The sequence below is a fragment of the Erinaceus europaeus genome, chromosome 9 (genome assembly GCF_950295315.1).
Source record: "Erinaceus europaeus chromosome 9, mEriEur2.1, whole genome shotgun sequence".
Classification (NCBI taxonomy): domain Eukaryota; kingdom Metazoa; phylum Chordata; class Mammalia; order Eulipotyphla; family Erinaceidae; genus Erinaceus; species Erinaceus europaeus.
In genome coordinates this window covers 108117322-108140143 of record NC_080170.1, presented here as the reverse complement: position 1 = coordinate 108140143, position 22822 = coordinate 108117322, and the positions used below count along the sequence as shown (strand labels likewise).

The 22822-nt window shown below is 36.7% G+C and overlaps 1 protein-coding gene across 6 annotated transcripts in view; it reads left to right on the top strand.

Annotated features, from left to right (window-relative positions):
- Positions 1-22822, top strand: part of TP63 (tumor protein p63) — a 225221-nt gene that overhangs the window by 169768 nt on the left and 32631 nt on the right. The window lies entirely within an intron of this gene.

The window sequence follows — 22822 nt, the reverse complement described above, 5'->3', positions numbered from 1 at the left end:
GTGTGTGTGTGTGTGCGCGCGCGCATGCATGTGTGTTGCAGATAAAACAGATTTTGAATGCTAAGAGACATGACGCTACTTGTAAGGTATGAGAGAGACAAGACCAGAGGCGCCGAGAAGCTCGACTCCTGTGGAGTGTTCAGTTGAGACTTGTCTTTGCTCCATGGCCTGCAGCGTTTATGTAGAAATTGGGGACGCTTTTACTCCTTCCAAAGCCTTACCTGATCAGACCTGCCCAGGTTTGAGTTTGGGAAAAAAAAGTGTTTGAAGTAAACAGGAAAATTACTCACCTTAATGATGTGTTTTACTGGCACTGACAGTGCTTTGATAGTCTGATGGATTCTTTTTTTTTTTTTTTTTAAGTTTTGCAGTGGAGAGACTTGGGGGGTATTCACCTATACCCAATTGGAGAAAACGAATATTCTTAGGCTTACCTGCTTGGCAGCAGTGAAGAGTGTGCTTTGTGCTGTTCCGGTTTATGAGACCACGTTCGCTCCTCCTCCTTCTCAAGTCAAAATTGGGAATTTTCCATTAGATATTTCTTCTGAGAAATCAACAAAAATATGAGATTATGTGGTTTGCGTACATTTTTGTGCTTCTAATTATATTGCTGATGCTCTCACAGGACATTCTTCCTAGTTCTTTAGCTTGCGGGTTCTTGAATTTGTAGGTTGCTTTCATCTCCAGTAGTGATTAAGACCATAATCCAAGTAGTTTGATGAGAAAAAATTGATGCACCAAATACTAAACACATTCATTTTCTCATCGGTAACATAGTTTCTGAATATCTGCGTTGGAATCTCTTAGGGTGAGAAATGAAAAAAAAAGTCACATGCATTTTGGATACTTGGTACTATTTGCTCAAACATAGTGATTAGGTGTTAATTTGATAAGTTTTGCCTTTTGTCTAAAAATGTGAAAGAGTACATATTGTTCAATTTGGAGAACTTAGAATAGGATCATATGTTTTTTGTTGTTTTTTTTCCCCCCCTCCAGGGTTATTGCTGGGCTCGGTGCCTGCACCATGAATCCACCGCTCCTGGAGGCCATTTTTCCCCCTTTTTGTTGTAGCCTCATTGTGGTTATTATTATTATTGCCATTGTTGATGTTGTTCGTTGTTGGATAGGACAGAGAGAAATGGAGAGAGGAGGGGAAGACACAGAGGGAGAGAGAAAGATAGACACCTGCAGACCTGCTTCACCGCCTGTGAAGTGACTCCCCTGCAGGTGGGGAGCCGGGGACTCGAACCGGGATCCTTAAGGCGGTCCCTGCGCTTTGCGCCACATGCGCTTAACCCACTGCGCCACCGCCCGACCGCCCGACCCCCAGGATCATATGTTTTAAGACATATAAATCATGTTGGGGTAGATTATAGGTGGTTTGAACCCATGAATGGCAGTTCTGTGAGACAGAAGATCTGAGTTCTTAATATGACATGTTCCTGACTCACTGTGAATCAAATGTCGTTCATATTGTGCTCAGACTGGGATTTTGCATATAAAGGGTTTGATAACTAAACTCCTTTGCATTTTATGTTCTTGAATTCTAAATAGCGTATTACATATGGGGTAACTTGTATAGTCTGAAGAAAATACAGAAATTACTTAAGCTTGATAAACTTCCATTCCTCTGACTAACCAACTGAAAAGATGAAAATTAAATTATAGGTTATGAAGAACTTTAAAATTTGCCACCTTTAGTCCTCATCCCTTAATTCTATGATTATGGATAACTTGAATATTTTTCTGGAACCTAATTTAAAATTAAGCATATGAAGTAATATACGATGAATTTTATGTGAGTAGTTTATATATAACAGTCTCAACTATGACTTAAATATAATGAACATAATTAGAGTTTTGTGATACAATCTCATTGCATGCTTTGTCTCTGTTCTGTAAGCAGCAATTTGTCTACAACCAGACCAAATGTAGGTTCAAACTGCTAAAAGATGTTCCACAGAAGGAGTTAAGGAAAGAATTGACTTACCTATCAGACCTTACTGTCAGTGGGTCATTCTTTGCAGCAAGTATTCAAAATACACAGTCCTTCAGTTGGATGAGTGATTCTACCCTAGTTTCTTGTTGTTTTGGAGTTTGACTCTTGGTTCTCTCCACATTCTAGGAAATGTTGATTTGGGAAGAAGGAACACTTTTCACTTGCTTGTCTATGAAGACAAATTACAATTTCAAAAGACTCTTCACTTAAGAATATATTTTCTTGGGGGTGGTGGTGCACTCAATGCAGTGTACGTATTGCCAGGTTCAAGTCCTCATTGTTCTCCACCTGCAGGGGATAGGCAGGTGTTTATCTTTATCTCCCTCTCTGTCTTCCCTCTCAATTTCTTTCTGTCCTATGCTAATATATATATATATATATATTTTTTTTTTAATTGGGTCATCAAAATAGCCCACTTCGTAGTGCACTGCTTTGCCATGAGTGTGACTCAGATTCAAACCCAGTGCCACTGCACTAAAGGAAGCTTCAGTACTGTGGTTTCTCTCGCTCTCTTTCTGCCTCTCTCCCTTTACCCCTCTTCTCTTTACGTACATAATTGTTTTTATTTCCATCTGCACATGATGTGAAACTGGATATGCCTATAATGAGGGAGGCTTACAGTAATCATCACAAGCATCTGCTTTTATTAATAGTATTTTTTAACTAAGGAAGGTAGAATTGTTTAGAAAATACTTTTTAACAGTGAGACTACTAGGCAGTTGGAAAGTATAACTATTTTAGGGTTGAACAACCAAACAGATCTTCTATTATGACCTGTAAAAATCATAGAATTGCTTTGGCAATGGACACTACCATCCCATTCTTCTCCCCACCCTCAGAAAAGGAAATTACAGGCAGTGATGTTTTACAGATTTGCTTTTTGTCAATATTTCTTTACCTATTTTCATTATCCCTGTTACCTGGCAAGACCATATACTTCTGAATCAGTTGGTACGGTTATTCCCACCCTTGTTCCTCTAAACTTTCTCTGCAGTATCAGACAGAGAATCTAACACAACACAAATCAAGGATCATTGAGGCCCCATTGTTGATGACTGAACACTGACCTCTCCACATGTTATGCTTTGATCAAAGTATCATTTTTTTTGGCCCAATTTCCCAGTAATAGCAGTAATCCTTTTTTTGTTTGTAAAATGTTTCATGTTTTTCATCACACTCATATGTACATATTGTCACATTTAATCCTTATTAAAAAAAAAAAAGTCAAGTTGGCAGGTATTATCTTCACTTCTCAAACGAAGTGTTATGTAACTTTTCTTGAGATTACACCCCAAATTTGGTATGTAGGAGAGTGAGTCTTTCTGAGCAGTGTTTTCTTCTCAGGATGCGGTTCTTCCAAATTTATATATTGCCTCACTGCTCAGAATGATGTCTCAGGCTCATCAGATTCTTTTTTTTTTTTTACCATCATACCTAACTTCCTCTTTGTTCCTCACTGTCTTTCTTTTTCTGTACCTGTTAAGATACTCTCTATCCTAAAATAAGATTGGCAAAAATGTTAGTAACAGTAGGAAAAATGTCCTAGGTGTGTGATTTCAATAAATTTTAAAATGCTAAAAGTAAAATTTAAAAAAAAATCAGAAAACAAATGAAAATATCAGACTGAATATGAATTTCAGATAAACAAAATGAAAATTTGCTGTAAGTTAATCTCATTTTATTTTCAGGATATATTTATGGTAAACACGATTGATTTATTTAAAACTAAATTGTAACTGCATCTGCTGGATTTAATGTGACAATTATTTCTAGCTCAAAAGAACAACTCAAAGATTTTATTTCTATAAATGATGTTTACTTAAAATGAGGAGGGGAAGAGAGAGACTCAAGAACACTGTTCCCTTGTAACATTAGGTGGTAATCAGAATTGATCCTCAGGCATGCAAGTTAATTCTTTACCTAAATGAACTATTTCCTAGCACCTACCTAGAAGTAATTTTTTTATTCCTTTTCCCCTTATTGAGTTCAGCACTAATGAGCTGATTGAAAGTTTGCATTTGAGTTTAAATATAGCTGAACTCCCATACTTTTCTCCCACATCCTCATGAACCTCCTTTCTATACTTAGACATTTCCTTCCTTCCTTCCTTATTCCCTCTTTTCTTTGTAAATACTATCATATCTTTTTATTCCCTGGTAATATTTCAAACTTTGTGGCAAAGGCAACTACTTTAAACGGTATTAAGTTTTTCTGTTTTTCTTGTTATTTCTAAAACATTCTGATAGATATACTCTGGAACTGCAAGGTATAACTAGACAGTGAAGTTTCATTCTAGTTTCATTCTTTTTCCCAACGGGACTAGTTAGAGTATTGAGTTTTCAAAGAATGCAGAAAAAGCAAGCAAGGTGAAGCATGTTTCCACCTTAAACAAATGAACTGTAAAGAAATAGTAAAAATACTATAAGCTGTTAAAATGTGTTGCAAGTAGAGGAAAAGTTTTCTGTAAATTTCTCTCCATCCACCATCTCCCTGCTTCCACCCCTGCAAACACAGAAGCATATTAGTGATCCATACAGTCCTCTAATTATCAACCATGAAAATAGTCACCTTAGAATTATTTCAGTTCTTATGGGTTTATTTTTGAGTGGGAGGGAGGCAGAAGTTTAAGACTTGGATTAAAGGTATTAAAGAGAAAATTTGATCTAATTTATTAAGTTACAGCTTTCCTTTTTGGCAGTATCCTAACAATACTGCTAGGATCTCAGTATTTCAGCAAGTTGACTTCCTGTACTTATCTGGAATAAAGAAACTCACCCATTTACCAATAAGGTGGGATAGCCTTGAAAGAAATTCTTCTTATCATTGTTAACTGGGAATCTTATGGACAGCTGTAGTTGAAGAAACCCTAAATTTCCTTAAACATTTTACAAGTCCTTTATATAGCACTCATAAAAGCACCTGGTATCTTAAGTGTAATAAAAATACAGTAAATTGAAGGAAATCCGTAGGCATGACCTCTGTTTATGTTTTGAAATCCATTTGCTACTCATTTCTCTCATTTTTAAATCCTATTATATTTACACCTGGGCATCCATTTCTTTAAGGTGAAAAAAATGAAGGATATAAAATATCAGAGAAATAATGATTCTCAACAATTATTGTTGGTACTCTTTCATTGAGAGACTTAAAACTCTTTGCTAATCTGACTTAGTTCCTGTCAGAAGGACAGTACAGTAGAATTATACATTGAATGCTATGAGTGGAAGCGCCAAGTGGAACTGGTACTTCTCACCCCCCCCACACACACACATAATAAAACATGATGCAAAGTTAAGAATGTCACAAATAGAATTAAGAATCTAGTTATAGTGATTCCCATTAGTGTGATAAAAATGGGCTCTTTTTTATCTCTCTGTTTTTCTTTTATTTGCTTCCTGATTCATCTCAGAAACATCTAGCTCTTCTAGCTAATAAAATTAACTAGGACTTTATTCACGAATTAGCTTTTATAAATTTGTTGTGAAAATATCTTGTGTCATGAAAATAATGCTGCTGGTTATTAGTCTAGCAGTAAAGCTGCACAGTGGAAATAAGTACTGAGACTAAACAAAGTGATAACATTACGAGAGCTACTGTGCACCAAGCATGTACCTGAACCAAACACTTTATGTCAACATTACATGTTTTCTCTTCTCCCAAACACACACACAAAACCCTACAAAAATTTACAGTGCGTAGTAGTAGTCTATCTTAGAAATGAGTAACCCGAAGTAATCAGGTCACTTCATTTGGCTACAGCTTGCGCTGGGTCTGACCATTTTCTCCTCTGGCATCCAGAGGTAGCATAAAACCCTGGCACAGCTGTTGAGGGATCTGGAGTTGAACCTGTCCCTGTCAATATGTCTATACATAGCTGGGAAATTATCGGATACATTTTTTAAAAGTTTTTCAGCAAGGGAAGGAGAGAAAGAGAAGAGAAGGAAAGGGAGAGAGAGAGAGAGACCAAGAGACCCCAACACAGAATCTTCCTCCAAGATTGTGGACATCAGAGTTGAACCTGGTCATGGCCAGGCCGGCACAGTATGCCACTATCCATGTGAGCTATTTTGCTGACTAGTCCTTTTTATAGCTTTCTGTGGAAAGTAATAGCATAAACTTCACTGGTCACTGTGAAGAAGATGAGGCATAAACTACCTAGCAAGTTGTCTATACTAAACTGCTAAATACATGTTATCTTTTAGTATAAATATATTTATAACTTTAAATAAAAATATATATGCTACAGGCTCTGCTTCTTATTCTGGTATTACCTAGTCTTCAATTTTCAGAATATGTGAGCACTTATTAGGTTTGTGAATGCTACATTCATTGAAAGGTATAGATCACAATTTTTTACTTATTTCCTTTTATTTATGTAATATTGCATAGAGACAGAGATAAATTAAGGGGGAGAGAGAGATAAAGAGAGATACTGAAGCTCTACTTCACCACTCATGAAGCTTTTCCCCTGCAAGTGGGGACTAGTTGCTAGTTGCTTGAACCCAGATCATTGCACACTGTAGTGGGTACACTTAACCAGGTACACCCTGGCCTGGCCCCTAGATCACTTTTTTTTTCTTTTTCATAGAGAAGTTCTCAGTGACTGTATATATCCAGTCAAAATTCAGTCTACTCATAGAAATTTGTTGGAAGCTGTACATTTTTTTTTTAGAAATGAGTATTAATTTTTTTCTGTTCAAAAGAAACAAGTGACCAAATTTTTATATACTAAAACAGAGATTCACTCATTGTATGAGATGAGAAAAGGAAAGGAGGGAGAGGGAGAGACAAGAGGGGATAATGTGCATATATAAATATGGTTTGTAGAGTATTAGTTGCATGTTTTTAAGATTACATTCATGTTACTCAGACTTTTCCAAGATGTCTTGATAACCTTCTGGAATTTTGAAACCAGAAAACACTTTGGTATTCATGTTCTAATATATTTGTCTTTATTTTATATCCACATAGTATACATATGTGTGCATTTATTTATGGTAGCTGCCTTGGATTGGAAATTAAAATTTATATCAGAGGTTCAAACTCATTTTCTACCCTTGCATTATCATGAGCAAACAAATCTATTTGAGCATCTGATTCTCCACTGATAAATATGTACAAGCGTGATTTTCTTATCAACATAGCTAAGAATAAATAGAATTAAGAAAATACTTTAAAAGCTGTTGTAAATTACTCAAGTGGGTAATTGACGATGTCATTTATTAAAATCAGTAGACACCATTACCCTCCATATTTTTGGACATACTCTTCTGTCCCTACCTCTTCCCATAAACATGGTCCACCTAACCTTTGGACATACTCTTCTATCCCTGTTTCTTCTCATAAACATGGTTCACATAACCTCCCAGGAAAAAAAAAAAAATATATATATATATATATATATATATATTCCACATATCCAGACAAACCACTCTATTTGGAATAAGGTTCACTTTTAAGGTAGATATATGAATGTGTGTCCAAAATAATGATGCATGTAATGAAAGAGAATTCATGTACTTTGTATTACCTTATAATACCAAACTGATGAGACCATGATGCAGGGCTACAAGTGCTTCCAGCAGTTGTCTCTAAATGTTCTTCTGTTCATTGGAAAATTACAGTCTTCATCAGGGACTAGAGATTTAAATACCATGACTCATTATAGTTAAGAGGACATTTATGAAAATATAGATAATAAATTTGAGCTCTAACATCCAGAAGAGTTGAAGAAAGATGTTGACAAGAAGGGCTCACTCTTACAACTCTGAGAGTTAGTGTAAGGCATTGTCCTGGACCTAAGAATAAGATATAGTCCTATCTGGCAACAATTTGAGGTCTGGGTTCAACCCAAAGATGCTTTTCTTTATATACCAAGGTAAGGGAAAAGGAGGATCAGTGGCATCAAATTGTGGTACTGAGAGGGAAAAAATGACAGGTGAAATAGACCTGGGTTTTGCAAGCCATTAGGAACAATGTGTCACCCTGATGGGGAAGAAATGAACAGTTACTCTTAAGGCCAAATTACTGGTGAGACCCATAGCAATACCCCAAGTGTGGCTTGATAGTCAGAAATAATCGTCCAGTGGAAGCAAGGAAAACCAACAAGAGGGTTGGGATAGTTGTCTCTTCTGTAGACTGTATGTCCCTGTGTCCATGAAGCTCTCCAGTGTGCCTGCCATTCTGGCCTTCCAGATTATACATTCTTAAAGAGAAGGGGTTAATAAAATAAGGTGAAGAGGACCACAGGTTTGAAAGTGAGGGGGTCACAGGTACTAATTCTGTCTTATCACTAACTTTTGGTGTGGCATTCAGTCTCTTTTCCTGTTTTTACTAGGGGAAGTAACATGAGATTTTTCCAGTAGACCAAGGGGTAAAGGGGTAAGAATCTTCTGCCTACAGGATTCCTACTAGAAGAATTTCACTCTTAATCGACTCTCCCTATATTTAGCAGTGGGAGGTGTGTAGGTTACCTTTTTTTTTTTTTTTTGAGGGTCATATAACAGTTGGCCAGGAGGATCATTTGATAATTGAATCAGCACCTAGAAGAAGAATAAGCTCCCTGAAGTTCAGTTCTGTCCTTTATTCCAATATCACTGTAAATATTTGAACCTTGGTTTCCACACATATAAGATGGAGGAATCATCTCACTCCAACTTTCTTAGCATGTTGTGACTTTGGGACACATTAGAGATAAGGTAACACTTATTGCATACCTGCTGTAAACCAGCCACTCAGATAAACATCTAGTGTCTGCATTCTGACTGACAGTGACCGTGAATGGTGTTACCTGGCAGATGGAGTTAGCAGGGGGGTTGCACTGGCTGGAAACACTAAATGAGAGGTCCTGAGAGATAAAGTAGCAAAATTACCACTCAGCTCTGTCAGATCTTTGAAAACTGGATTTCCAAATGTATACCTCCAGGCAACAAGAACTAGGCTGACACACTCCACCTCCACCCCTTCCAAAGGTCTGAGCTAACACACTGCTCTTCAGCGGGGAGACTGTATCTCTAGACTGGTACTCAGGACTGACCACAGAGCTGCCTGTGGCCTCCCAGAGAGGTTCCAAGGCACATTCCTCTTTACCAAAGTTTTCCTGCTTTGTGGTAAAATCTAAGTGCACAATCTCCACCTCCACCCCAACACATACACATACACACATCACCTCCTGCCTTCTGTGGACACCCAGCGGTCTTCACAGAGAACAGGTAGCAGACAGCCCACCTGCTTGATGTCAACATCTGTGGGCGCGGCCCCAGGAAGAATGTGCCGCTCCCAGCCTCAGCTCAGGTAATTAATCCCCACAACTGACAGGTGGCAACAGGCGGCCCTTTGGCTGGGGCCATCAGGAAAAAGTGCTTGGAGGAACGATTTTTTTTATTAAAAAAAAAAAAAACTATCAACAATACGATTCCTACATGTCTGGCAGCTAGACAGCTGTGGCAGGTAGAGAGACAGGGATGAAAAGTGTCTAACTCACCAGATGATTCTGGAGCCAACTTTAGAAACCTTCTGCCTGATCATTATGATAGGTCCTATAGGTTATAGTTACCTGGGACCTCTTTGTGAGATTACTTTGCCAATTTCCCTTCCCTCTGAAATAAATAGAGCCCTAAATTGAATGTGGTATTTGTAAATAAAGAAGTTGGAGCCCCAGCAGGGTAATGATTTGCTGCAGGAAGTCAGTGGGCAGGTGGAGGACTAGTCTTGTCTTCTTGACTTCTTGTCCAAGATTGTTTGACAGAATTGATAGGCCCATTATGCCAACACAATTTAGAAACCCAGCAGTAATTTGTAGTCTTCTTACAGGAAGGATAATTAAGTAGCTTTTGAAAGATATTCTGTGTTTTTCACCTATCCTTTAAAAGTTGGCTTCTTTGAGCTGGTGGCGGTGCATCTGATAAAGCGCATTCCTTACAGTGCTCAAGGACCCTGGGCACAAGCTCCTGGTCCCTACCTGCAGGTAGGAAGATTTGCAAGTGGTGAAGCAGTGCTATGGATGTCTCTCGTTCTCTTTCCCTCTCTATCCCTATCTTTCTCAATCCCTCTGTCTCTGTCCTAAGTAAGCATAAGCAGAAAAGAAAAGGGAAGGGAAGGAGGAGGAAAAAAAAAAAAAGGAAAAGTTTATTTCTTAAGAGAACACTTCCACTGCACCCTCAAATCACATGTAAGCATTCAAATATTTTAGGTCCCTGTTCATCACAGCCACCACAGGGCAGTATGTGGTGCTTTGTTTAGAACAGATATATTTAATGGAAACCTCTAAAGTGAATACTTTCTTATTATTAAGCATGGAGAAAAGAAACTCTTCCTAGATGTTGTAGTTATTACATTCCTCAAGTGAGTTTATTTGTAGAGGGTAGATCCAGAATATAGTATGTAGTTCACCTACATACTTACATGTGAAAAGATCATTCAGTATATTTCAAGAAAACTTTCCCAAGGCTGCGTGTAGCATTTTCTACTTTGCATTTTAGTAAGCTGGACTTTTTTTTTTTTATAAGCCTGGATCCCACACATGCACAGTTTACTGCTCTGAAGCTGCATGTTCGTTCCATTCGGGCTCCGTACTCACACTATGAGTCCATTGCTTCCAGTGACTAGTTTTTCTTTCTTTTTTTTTTTTTAATTGTTCTTTCTATTTTCTATTTGGTAAGACAAATGATAAACAGATAGGTAGATAGATAGATAGGCACCTGCAGACCTGCTGCACCACTCCTGAAGCTAACCCCCTGCAAGTGGGAATCAGTGGTTTGAACTTGGTTCTTTGTGCAGAGTAATGTGTGCTCTCAATTTAGTGCACCACTGCTGGATGCCCCTTGCCTTATGTTTTTATCGTCCAGTTCGAATGTCTCCTCTTCATAGCTAACAAACCCTCTGCCAGAACTTTATTGTACTCTCTCTGAGTACCCCAACAATGTTGCACAATTTTCTTTCTTTTTTGTTTTTCTGTCTTTATATTCCCTCCCCTCCCCCCCCTTCTCTCCTTCTCTCCCACTTTTTCCTTTTTGGTATTAGCACTTTGTGTCTACCACTCAAAATGATGGATTATTATTTTGCACTTTATAATTCAGAAAAAGAGCAAGAGAGAGAAAGATAGTTAGCACTGTGTTGCTGTACAATTAGTGAAGCATCCTGGGGTGCTATGCACAGTGCTCCTTGGGGTGCCAAGTGTTCAAACTCCACTCTACACACATAGTGAAGTGAGCTATCACCTGGTCCCAAGTTTATATGATTTTCTTTCCCAACAGTTTTAAGTATTGATGCTATCACATCTTACACATATATATATATGTGTGTGTGTGTGCGTGTATATATATATGTGTATATATATGTATATATATACATATATACACACATGTGTATATATGTATATATATACATATATATACATTTTTTAATTTGACAGTTCTCGAGAATACAGCTTAGAAAAGAATGTGATTTAAATCACTGAATATTTTAGGTTGCCTCTAAGAGAATAAGATAGACTTTGTATTTGATGAATGAACTATTCATATGACTGAAGTTGAAATCTTCTTTGTCTTCCTGTTTTATCCTTGTAGTGTAGTTTAGGTTATGTAAGGCAGTGCAGATTGAATTCTTTAACCTTTTGTAGTCTGTGAACTCTGAAATTATGAAGTGAATTCTCACATTTCCTGGCGGTTGACTTTTAAAATATTTATAAATGTCATGTTTCTTTTTTATTTAATTCACTGTGCTTCTTGGCACCCCAAGAACAGATACTAACATGTCTATTGATGTTTTAAACTGGGGCTTAGAATGTACCTGTTAAGACCCAACTATTCTAAAGATATTTATTTCCCTGAAATATTAATGAATTACTTAAACATCTGGCTTTATATGGTAAGATTACTTAAGTGTGCTTAATGTACATAGTTTTACAATAGAAACAATAAAATGTTATTTTTTCAAGCCAAGATAACAGAGGTCGGCTTATCTGGAAACTGACATCTTGGTGTCAGAAGAGTTTTAACTACAGTTGCTTCTATTGATGATGACTGTGTAGTGGGATGGATTATATATAATGACTGTTTTCCTTCCTTCCTTTTCTTTCTTTTTTTCTTTCTTTCTTTCTTTCTTTCTTTCTTTCTTTCTTCCTTCCTTTCTTTCTTTCTTTCTTTTTACTGCCACCCAGTTATTACTGTTGCACAGTGCCCACATTACAAATCCACCACTCCCAGTTGCCATTTTTTCTTTTCTTTCTATTTTATTGGACAGAGAGAAATTGAAAGAGGAGGAAGAGAGAGAGATATGGAGAGAGAGAAAGATAGACACCTGCAGACCTGCTTCACTACTAGTGAAGTGTCAACACCCCCCCCCCAGGTGGGGAGTGGGGTTCCAACCAGGATCCTTGCATATGGTCATATGTGTGCTTAACAGGGTGGGCCACCCTACCCCCCTTGATTGTTCGCTTCATTCCATGTTATGCCATTCATATTCTAACAGATTTGTGAGCCAAAGATTTTATTTCCCTCTGATTTGGGATTGGCATATAGCTAAGATAATTCTTCTGAGAGAAGATAAGAGAATACATTTTTATTTATTTTTGATGGAATGATGAGAAAGGGTCTTTGCTGAACCTTTAGGAAGCTATTGAAAAATGATGCAGGTGTGTGCTGATATCAGCTGGCACCTCTATGCATTGTGAAACTGAATTACCAGTCTGGCAGCCAAGAGTGTGTAATATAGTATGTCTACTGAGGCAGGTGGCAGTGGTGGGGTCGTAGTTACTGGAATGCTCCCCCCACCACTTCTCTTTGCAACATATTATTAGTAAAGGAGCTGAATTTACTCTTGTTTTCCAAAAAGCCCCTGGAGTTATTTTATTTGAACATGATATTTGGCTTTGAGCAGCTAATTCTTCAATATGCCAAGCCTCCACTCCTCCTTCCCCAAAACAAAACAAAACTTGGGCAAAGCTTGCTTTTCCATTTTGTCAGGGATATTATATAGCAAGAAAAGTTTAGTTCATTTGTTATTTTTGAGCAGCTCTGTTCCATGCCACTGAAGAAATACTTTGTACGTGTGGATGTTCAGGTCTGTGTTAAGAGGAAATTTGGTTGACTCTCAACGAAATATTTATTTTTCACTCTTGTTCATAGCCTGGAATCTCCTAGGATTAAATATATTATCAAATAGGCATATATATATATATATATATATATATATACATACATATACATATATATATATAAAGATACAGATATATAGATGTGAAAACACTGATTTCTCTTCTTTTTAATATAGATTTTCATCAGAAGTCCAAAAGATATTGAACACTTTCTCACATTTTAAAAGGTTTATCTTGCCAAAACGAACCTTGTTACAGGCTTCTTTAACAGATTTGCATGATATCATAAACTACTCAAAATAGAAGGTACATTATAAATCATGTGACAGATAGCCCACATGATACCACTATGGATGGCTTGCTCAAGATTCAGGGAAATCAGGTGAGTTTCCCTAAATTCATCAGTGCCAGAAATCCATGACTTATTTGATAGGTCAGTCACTTCCATTTTCAGAAACAAATTCTTTTTTGTGTATTATCCTTTTTTCTTATCTTCCATTGTATAATTTCATTTTCTAATTTTATACTGATATTTGAAGCTTAAGGAGTCACAGTTTCATATTCTATCATTCTTAAACATGTTTTTTTTTAATTTTATTAGCTATTAATACTGATTAGCAAGTTTGTATAACAGTGGTATAATTCCATACAGTTCTCACCAGAAGAGTTTTGTGTCCTATCCCCTCCATTGGAAACTTTCCTATTCTAATACCCCTCTGGGAGTATGGACCAAAATTATTTGTGGGATGCAGAGGTAGGAGGTCTGCTTCTGAGATTGCTTCTCTGATAAACAAGGGTGTTGCCCCAGGTCAATCTATAACCCCAGGCTGTTTCTATCTTTCACTAGTAGGGAAGGGTTTTGGAGAGTTAAGACTTCAGGACACATTAGTGAGGTTGTCTGCCCAGGGAGGTCAGGATGGAATCATAGTATCTTCTACAACTTGGTGGCTGAAAGGCAGTACAATATAAAGCAGGAATCCGAAGTTAGGAATTACAGCAGATAAAATCAGGGGTCTTCATGTGGGAAGAAGCTATAATGTTTCAAAGGACCCATGACTTTAGTAATGTTTGCTTGAGCCTGATAGCTAACATACAGGTGGACTAAAAATATTATCTGGGAAGATGGTATCAGAGTTGAGAACAGGACTAGAAAGCTGGAGTAGGGCAGAGAGTAGCTCCCAAACATGAGGGAAGTATATAAATATCACTAACTGTTTACCCCATATCTCTGACCTAGGGCCCATATATATTCAAATTTAGCACTGGAGCCTGTGTAACCTCTAAAAATAAATTAACGGTAAACTCTGTCAGTCCTAGATATTTTTGTTTGTTTTTAAGTTGATACAACGTACTACTAAAACTACAGACCCTAGAAACTCTGGAAGTATAACAGGTCCTTAAGACAATTAGTAGGCATGTCATACTATTCTTCTTTTTTAATATTTATTTATTTTCCCTTTTGTTGCCTTTGTTCTTTTTTATCGTTGTAGTTATCAATGTCTTTGTAGTTGGATAGGACAGAGAGAAATGGAAAGAGGAGGGGAAGACAGAGAGGGGGAGAGAAAGACACCTGCAGACCTACTTCACCGCTTGTGAAGCAACTCCCATGCAGGTGGGGAGCCGGGGGCTAGAACCGGAATCCTTATGCCGGTCCTTGCGCTTTGTGCCACGTGCGCTTAACCCACTGCGCTACCGCCTGACTCCCCATACTATTCTTATCATAAGTTTTTTCTGTTTTGTTTTTTTGTTTGTTTGCTTTTGTTTTTTGTTAAGGTGGTTACAACTTAAAAAAAAAAAAAAAAGTCTCCCATGTTCCGGGATGTGGCGCAGTGGATAAAACATTGGACTCTGTAGCATGGGGTCCCGAGTTCAATCCCTAGCAGCACATGTACCAGAGTGATATCTGGCTCTTTCTCTCTCTCCTATCTTTCTCATGAATAAATAAATAAATTCTTTAAAAAAAAAAAAAAAGTCTCCCAATCACTAGGTAGATGTAATTCCTAAGCTAAACTAGATGTAAGGAATAAATCAGTACAGAACATTCTTGTAATTCAATAGGAAGCTGGTGTCCGTCCATATTTTATTTTTTGAAAGGTTTCCTATCTTTTCACTTGTTTCTCTCATCACACTTTGTGTTATTTAGAAATTAACTAGAGTTTGGCCCCATGCTAAGAATGCAGAAATCTTTTGGTATAGAAAGACAGAATTGGGTCTGTGTGTCAAGATGGGCATAGTGTTGTCCTTGAGACTGTCTCCTCTCTGGGATTTGAATTACTTTTCTATAATTGAAGTAACTGAGCCAACTGATGGCTAAGCTTTTACTTATCTTTATAAGTAAAATTCAGCAACAGTACCTTAAAAACTAAAAATGCCTTGAAAGTTGTAACTCATTAAGAGAAATAAAGAACAAATTCTTGCTTTAAAATGTCAATTTGGTTTCCCACAGAATCTCATTCACTAAAGTGTGATGTCATTGTAAAATTATTATTTTCTTTTAATTCTTTCTTTTAATTGCCACTAGGGTTATCTCTAAGCTCTGTCTGCATGACAAAGCCACTACTCCCTGTGGCCTTTTATTTTTTTTTCTTTTACTTAATATGACAAGTGGAAATTTAGAAAGTATGAGGAGATATTAGAGAGAGAGAGAGAGAGAGAGAGAGAGAGAGAGAGAGACTCCTGAAGTCCATGAAGCTTCCTGCCTTGCAGGTAGGGACTGGGGACTTAAACCTAGGTCCTTGTACATAGCAATATGCACCAACACCTAGCCCTAGAGGTATTACCTTTTCATTAATAAGCAAATCTACATGCCGACATTGACCATTTCATTGTGAAACTTTTATGAATAATTGTTTCCAGGGGATGATCCTGCTGACTCTTCAAGCTATGTACAGCCCAATGTTCTGCCCCATTTCTCATTGCTATTCAGAATAGCTATCAAATTTTTAGAAAGTATTTAGTCAATGTTAGGGTTTACTTTAAAGAAGCTCCATGATAGTAAGAAATATGAATTCCTAGAGCTGGTTGGTGGTGCACCTGGTTAAGCATATATATAATGCACAAGAACCCAAGTTCAAACCCTCAGTTCCCACCTACAGGGGAAAAGCTTAGCAAGTGGTTAGACAGTGTTGTAGGTATCTCTAATTCTCTCTCTCGATTTCTGGCTTTTATCTAGCCAATAAATAAGTAAAGGGAGAGAGAGAGAGAGAGAGAGAGAGAGATTCTAGTTCCCTGGGACTCAACAAAAGCCAGACCTAAGAAACAGAACTCAAGAGCTATTTGTTGAACTAAGTTCTCCTCTCTGAGTATACATTTTGTATATGAAAATCAAGGAAATAAGGCATACCTGGTGAGCATTCTGATTCTATCATATATTATTTTATACACTCTCTCTTTCTTCTAAAATCATAAGTCTGCAGGTTGGCTACACCCAGCTAATTCATTAAAATTTTAATTAGTAAATATTTAAAAAAACAAAACAATAGTAAATTCTCATGAATGTAAAGCAACATGTTAAATTTTTTACCATATCTCTTTGATTTTTCTGAAAATATTATAGATAAAGCAAGTGCTATTCTCCATTATAGCTCACTCCCACCCTCTCCCCAGCTACTAAAATGAATGAAATATGTAACATAGATACACTTTGAAAATTTCAGAAGTGAAATGAAAGGCTCCTCAAATTAAATTCTGAGCAGTGCAATTTCTAAGGAGACACAAAACTATATACACTTATTTTTATATGTATGTATAATTAGAATTGTGTGGAAGTAAATATGTTAAATTCATTCATTTTTTAAGATAAAGGAACCTAATAATTTGGCATGGTTTTAGAGTTCTGTGGTTATTAATAAACTTTAATTCACTGTAAATGATTAAATTCAAACCTTTATCTGGCAGCTTACTGATCAGCTTGAAATCATGTTTTCACAATGATGTTTTCTAAATTAGTTAAGCTACATAACACAGTTTTTGTAGAGGAACTTAGAAATATAAGGTTTCAGTTATAATCATCATATGACTTTCATGTTGGTTTTTCAGATGACTAAACAATTTCATGATTATTACTCTAAGAGATTTGTATTATAAATTTTTCATTTATTATTATTATTATTTTATTTATAAAAAGGAAACACTGACAAAAAACATAGGATAAGAGGGGTACAACTCAACAATTCCCACCACCAGAACTCTGAATCCCATCCCCTCCCCTGATAGCTTTCCTATTCTTTAACCTCCAGGTATGGACCCAGGGTCATTATGTGGTGCGGAAGTTGGAAGGTCTGGCTTCTGTAATTGCTTCCCTACTGAACATGGGCCTTGGCAAGTGGATCCATGCTTCCAGCCTGTCCCTCTCTGTCCCTAGTGGGGTGTGGCTCTGGAGAAGTGGGGCTCCAGGACACATTGGTGGGGTCATCTGTCCAGGGAAGTCCAGTTGGCGTCATGTTAGCATCTGGAAGCTGGTGGCTGAAAAAAGACTTAACATATAGAGCCAGATTGTTGACTAATCATGAACCAAAAGGCTGGAATAGTGCAGATGAAGAGTTGGGGGGGGGGGGTCTCTGTTTTGTAGATAGTTAGTTCCTATTTTAGTTATATTCTGAAGAGTCCATAACTATACTAGGGTTTTTTGTTTGTTTGTTTGTTTTTCCTGACCCTGACATCTGACATGCGGGTGGATCCAAGTTGTTGTCTGGGGAGATGATGTCATGGCTGGAAAAAGGACAAGCAAGTTGGATCAGGGAAGAGAGTACCTTCCAAATATGGAAAAACTATATAAATATTGTTGACTGTAAACCCCATCGTTTTGATCTGATCTAGGACCCATATTCAGCTTAGGAGCCCATGTGACCTCTGCATCCCTATAGATCTGAGCTCACATTCTGCAGTCATGGGTAGGAACATTCCAAGCTGCCCCAATTTCAGGACCCACCTTCCTCAGGTGGAAGATAGAGTATGTTATCCAGCCTCCCTTCAGAGGATGAACCATTCTCTCCCATTGTTGATCCACGTTGATCCTGATAGAGGTAAACAATAATCATTTTTATGATTATGAGAGAGGTAGACGTGACTGAATAAAGATATAGGGAATAAATAATGATAGGAAAATAATAGAAATAACAGAATAAATAGAGCAACAGAATTTAAACCTCATGTTTTGACTCCTAGTTCCATAAATGGCATTCACAGTTACTGAACTTGAATTAGAGTCCTTTTCTAATGCTCTAAGTCTATTCCTCTCACACAACAAAATTGACCTACTAACTCCAGTGTTAGCTCACATTATTTTCTTTGCTCAAACTTAAAACAAAATATGTTCTCTATTTTCCACCTACTAAAGAATCCATTGACTCAGCTAGACTATTTTATTTAGTATTAATTATTGAATATTGAAAGTCCTCATTCTACTTTGATTTAAGAAAAGTGGTAAGCAAGTAACTCTCTTATTTTTGCAAGTGTTTATTTGTTTATTTGTTTGAATGAATAAAATTTAATGATAAGTTAATGGTTTAATGGTGAAAATAAGTTTAATGGTGAAAATTAATACTTGAATTTCAGTGAATCTTCAGAGTTTTTCCCATCTCATCAATTTGTCATTCATTTTTGCTGTCCTAGTTTAGACTTGTTTTTCATACCTGAATAATTCTTGATGAGTCTCCCTTCTTCCTACTTTGTTCCAGTCTTGCTCTCACCAATTTGTTTTTACTTAAAACAAAGAGCTGAGGTGACCTGGCAGTGATGCACCTGGTTGAGCACTCCTGTTACCATGACAAGGAACTGGGTTCAAGTCCTGGTCCCTGCCTGCAGTAGTAGGAAAGTTTCACAAGCAGTAAAGCAGTGCTATAGGTGTCTTTCTGTCTCTTTCCCTCTGTATTTCCCTCTCCCTTCATGATTTCTTTCTGGCCCCATCCAGTACATAAATAAATAAATAAATAAATAAATAAATAAATAAATAAATAAATATTTTTTAATACACAGGTCTGAGTAGTCTTTCCCTTTATTTAAAATCCTCAGTTACTCTTTCTTATTTAATGGTAGAGTCTAGCTATTTTTTGTGACATCCAAGTGTCCTTATAATCTGTTAATCTCCATTTTAGGTTAATTAGCCTTATAACTTTCTGTTTTGCTTCTTCTCCTCCCTCCACCGATACATCTACATCTAAACTACATTTTACATCTCTGCCTATACTCATGATGGGCTCTTTGGATAGCTTTCTATCTGCCCTTTGACTCTCTCTTCATGCTTTGATATACCATTCATCTGTTTTATAAGTTGTCTTTTTAAAAAATATTTAAATATTATTTCATTTATGAGCTCCTTTTCTTGTTTTCTTGAGATAAATTCTTGTTTATCTCAATTTAATAAATAAGTAAATGTGTGTATATTTGTGTGCGTGAGTGTATCACCAATTTCTCTTTGATTTTCTTTTCATCCAAAAGTTACTTTGAAGCATGTTCTCAAATCTCCATGTTTTCAAGGTTTATTTTCCTCTCTTTCTGTCATTGATAGCCAATATTTCACTATGGACTGAAAAGGTGGTTGGAATGATTTCAGTGCTCCTGAAGTTAGTGATTCTGTCCTTGAGAAAGTTCTGTATTGGATTCAATAGAATATGTATTCTACTTTCAGGGAAATATAAAGAGCAGACTACACACTGAGCAAAGATACGTTTAAAACATATCTAGTAACGTGCATATTCAGAATACATACAAACTCATTTAACTCACAAGCAACTCAACTGAAAAAGCAAAAATTATGAATGAGAAGATAGACAACCTAGTAGATGTGTTGCAAGAACACAGTCTTGAGCTCCAGGGGTCCATGCATAAGAGAAGGTTCACAAGTAGGAGACTGGTGCTGTGGTGTTCATCCTTCTTTCTCTGTGTCTCAATTTGATATTAAAAGGAAGAAATAAAAGAGTTCATGGAGAACAGTTAAACTGTACATACCCAAAAAGTCTAATAAAGTCTACAGTAAGCATGTTAAAGACCAATTACCAATCCTTGAACATCCATTGCCATAACCAAAGTACTGACAAATACTGGCATTCAGGTTCAAGTAGGCTTCCTTCTGTCCCAAGGTTATTTTACTTTATCCCTTGATGCTTCTCTCTGTGTTTACAGGAGCAAATATACTTCATACAGAGAAAGTCAGATTGTTTATACAAAACATGTCATATTTTAGTTATGGTGAATTTTGCTATGCTTAGGGAAGACTGTGTAACTTTTAAGTTTATTCAGAAAATAGCTATTGGTACAATGTTGGGAATGAGAAAAATGAAAAAAAAATAATGAAGTATAAAGATCTGAACCTAGTAACTAGCACAGGATTGTTACTATAGGATCAGGTTAGTCTCTTAAGTCGCTAGCCAGCTTTTCTGTTGCCTTAGGCAGGCAGGTCTTCTCTGCTTTAATTTCCTTATCTATAGAATGAAGATAGTAGGACTGTTGCATTATCTGTTATCTGTAATTTTGAAATTCACAGAGCTCTAAAGACCAAAAGTTGGCCTTGCTTTTATTTAATTTCATACATTTGTGGCAAACTCATTTGATGATAAAACATCAATTGAACTTTGAGTCTTTACAGTCAATTACCAGTTGATGTGAATATTCTTGAATTTTGCTGAAATGGTATGATTTACTTATGAGATACTGCCCAAAGTACTGCTGGTATTCTCTATAAAATATACAGTATGACCTTTGATCTCTGTCTAAAATCTGAATAATTCTGGAATCTTAAACATTTGTTTCCCCAGGGTTCCAGATCAGAGATTGTATGCCTTGTATTACCTTCTTCCTAGGGTTAAGTGAAGATTGTTTTTTATAACAACAAACCTCAGAAAATGATGTAACTAGTATTATTTATCATTATTTAGATTCATAAAATATACTTCCTACTTCCATCTCAGATAAGTGAAAATTTATACCTGAAAATGCCTAAACTTATTACTAGAGCATTTATAACTTAGCCTGTCAAGTTTAATTTACAACATATCAATTATTCAAATGGAATGTTTCTCTTAACTATGCTACTCTGAAACATCTACTTTTTTTTTCTTTTGAAATCTTTACATACTTGGAAGGGTGCCTTATTTGCCTTCAGGAATTAACTGCAAGACTAATTTTTCAGTCATCTTTCCTAAGATTCATCTTGTGAAATTCATGGTTAGATTTTATATCTTATAACTAAAACATAAACTGGAATGTTTCTTTACTTGGAGTTCTTAATTTTTTGTCTTATAACTAAAACATAAACTGGGATGCTTCTTCACTTGGAGTTTTTTACTTTGTGTGTCTTAGTTCTCTGTGTTCTACACATGAATGAAACCATCAGGTAGTAGAACTTCATCTTTTTACAGTACATACTTCAGTAAACATAATCACCTCTGGCTTCATCCATTTTGTCTTAAGGATTCATCTCTCTAATACTATTATTTTTAATGTACTTTTTGCCTTTAGTCAGAGCAGGTTTAACATAACAATAGTAACTCTCTTTGATATCTGATGCCTGCTCCCTAGTGTCTTTCCCCTGGAGAGATTTTGCTGCCAATTAATGATTGCAACAAGTTTCTGTGTGGGTTTGCCCTTTGTTTGGGTTACTAGGTACCCTGATCTTGGACAACAATCCCAGTGCTTAGGCACTTTTACCTAGGCATCTGAAGAAGCAGACCAATGATGGGACACTAACACAGATAATTAGGAGTGATACATTTTAATACAGTAGATGAGGTAGAAAGGAGACCACTTATACTTTGTATTTTCCAGAGGTAGGAAGAGAAGACAATACTGAGTAGGATACTTCCTCCCTTCCATTTGATTCTAATTCTCAGATTCTCACTATAACCAATCTACTAATGACCACCCTGTACATGTTCTCTCCGGGTCTCACATTCTGTTGTGTTAAGAAATAAGTAGAATTTATTATTATTATTATTTTTATTATTATTATTATCTAATTGAACAGAGACAGATAGCAATTGAGAGGATGGTGGTGAGTGAGAGGAAGAGAGACACCTGCACTCCTGCTTCATTACTTGTGAAGCTTTCCCCACTGCAAGTGGGGATCATGGGCTTGAACCTGGGCCCTTGCACATTGTAATATGTGCTAAACCAGATGTGCCACTGTCTGGGCCCAGTAGAATGATTTTGAGAACTTCAGCTTTGAATTTTTCTAGCTGGTTCATCTTCAGGGTCAAATAACTTCCTTTCTGACAAACATTCCATCTTAATTTCTTTTTCCCCCATAACCCTTAGTTCCCATGTCTCTTAAGAGTATTACAAAGACTCAACTAATTAGAACATGTTTAATGCCACTAAATACATAGGAACATTGTTATCCCACCTAATTTCTTTTTAATTTTGTTTCTTTTTTTTAAATTTTTATATTTATTTATTTTCCCTTTTGTTGCCCTTGTTTTTTATTGTTGTAGTTATTATTGCTGTTGTTATTGATGCCATCGTTTAGATAGGACAGAGAGAAATGGAGAGAGGAGGGGAAGACAGAGAAGGGGAGAGAAAGATAGACACCTGCAGATCTGCTTCAATGCCTGTGAAGCGACTCCCCTGCAGGTGGAGAGCCAGGGACTCCAATGGGGATCTTTAAGCCGGTCCTTGCGCTTTGCACCTTGTGCACTTAACCTGCTGCACTACAGATCTACTTCCCCCACCTAATTTCTGATACTCTATAAGTTGTTCATGGTTTTAATTTATATTTCTCTGAAATGCAGTTT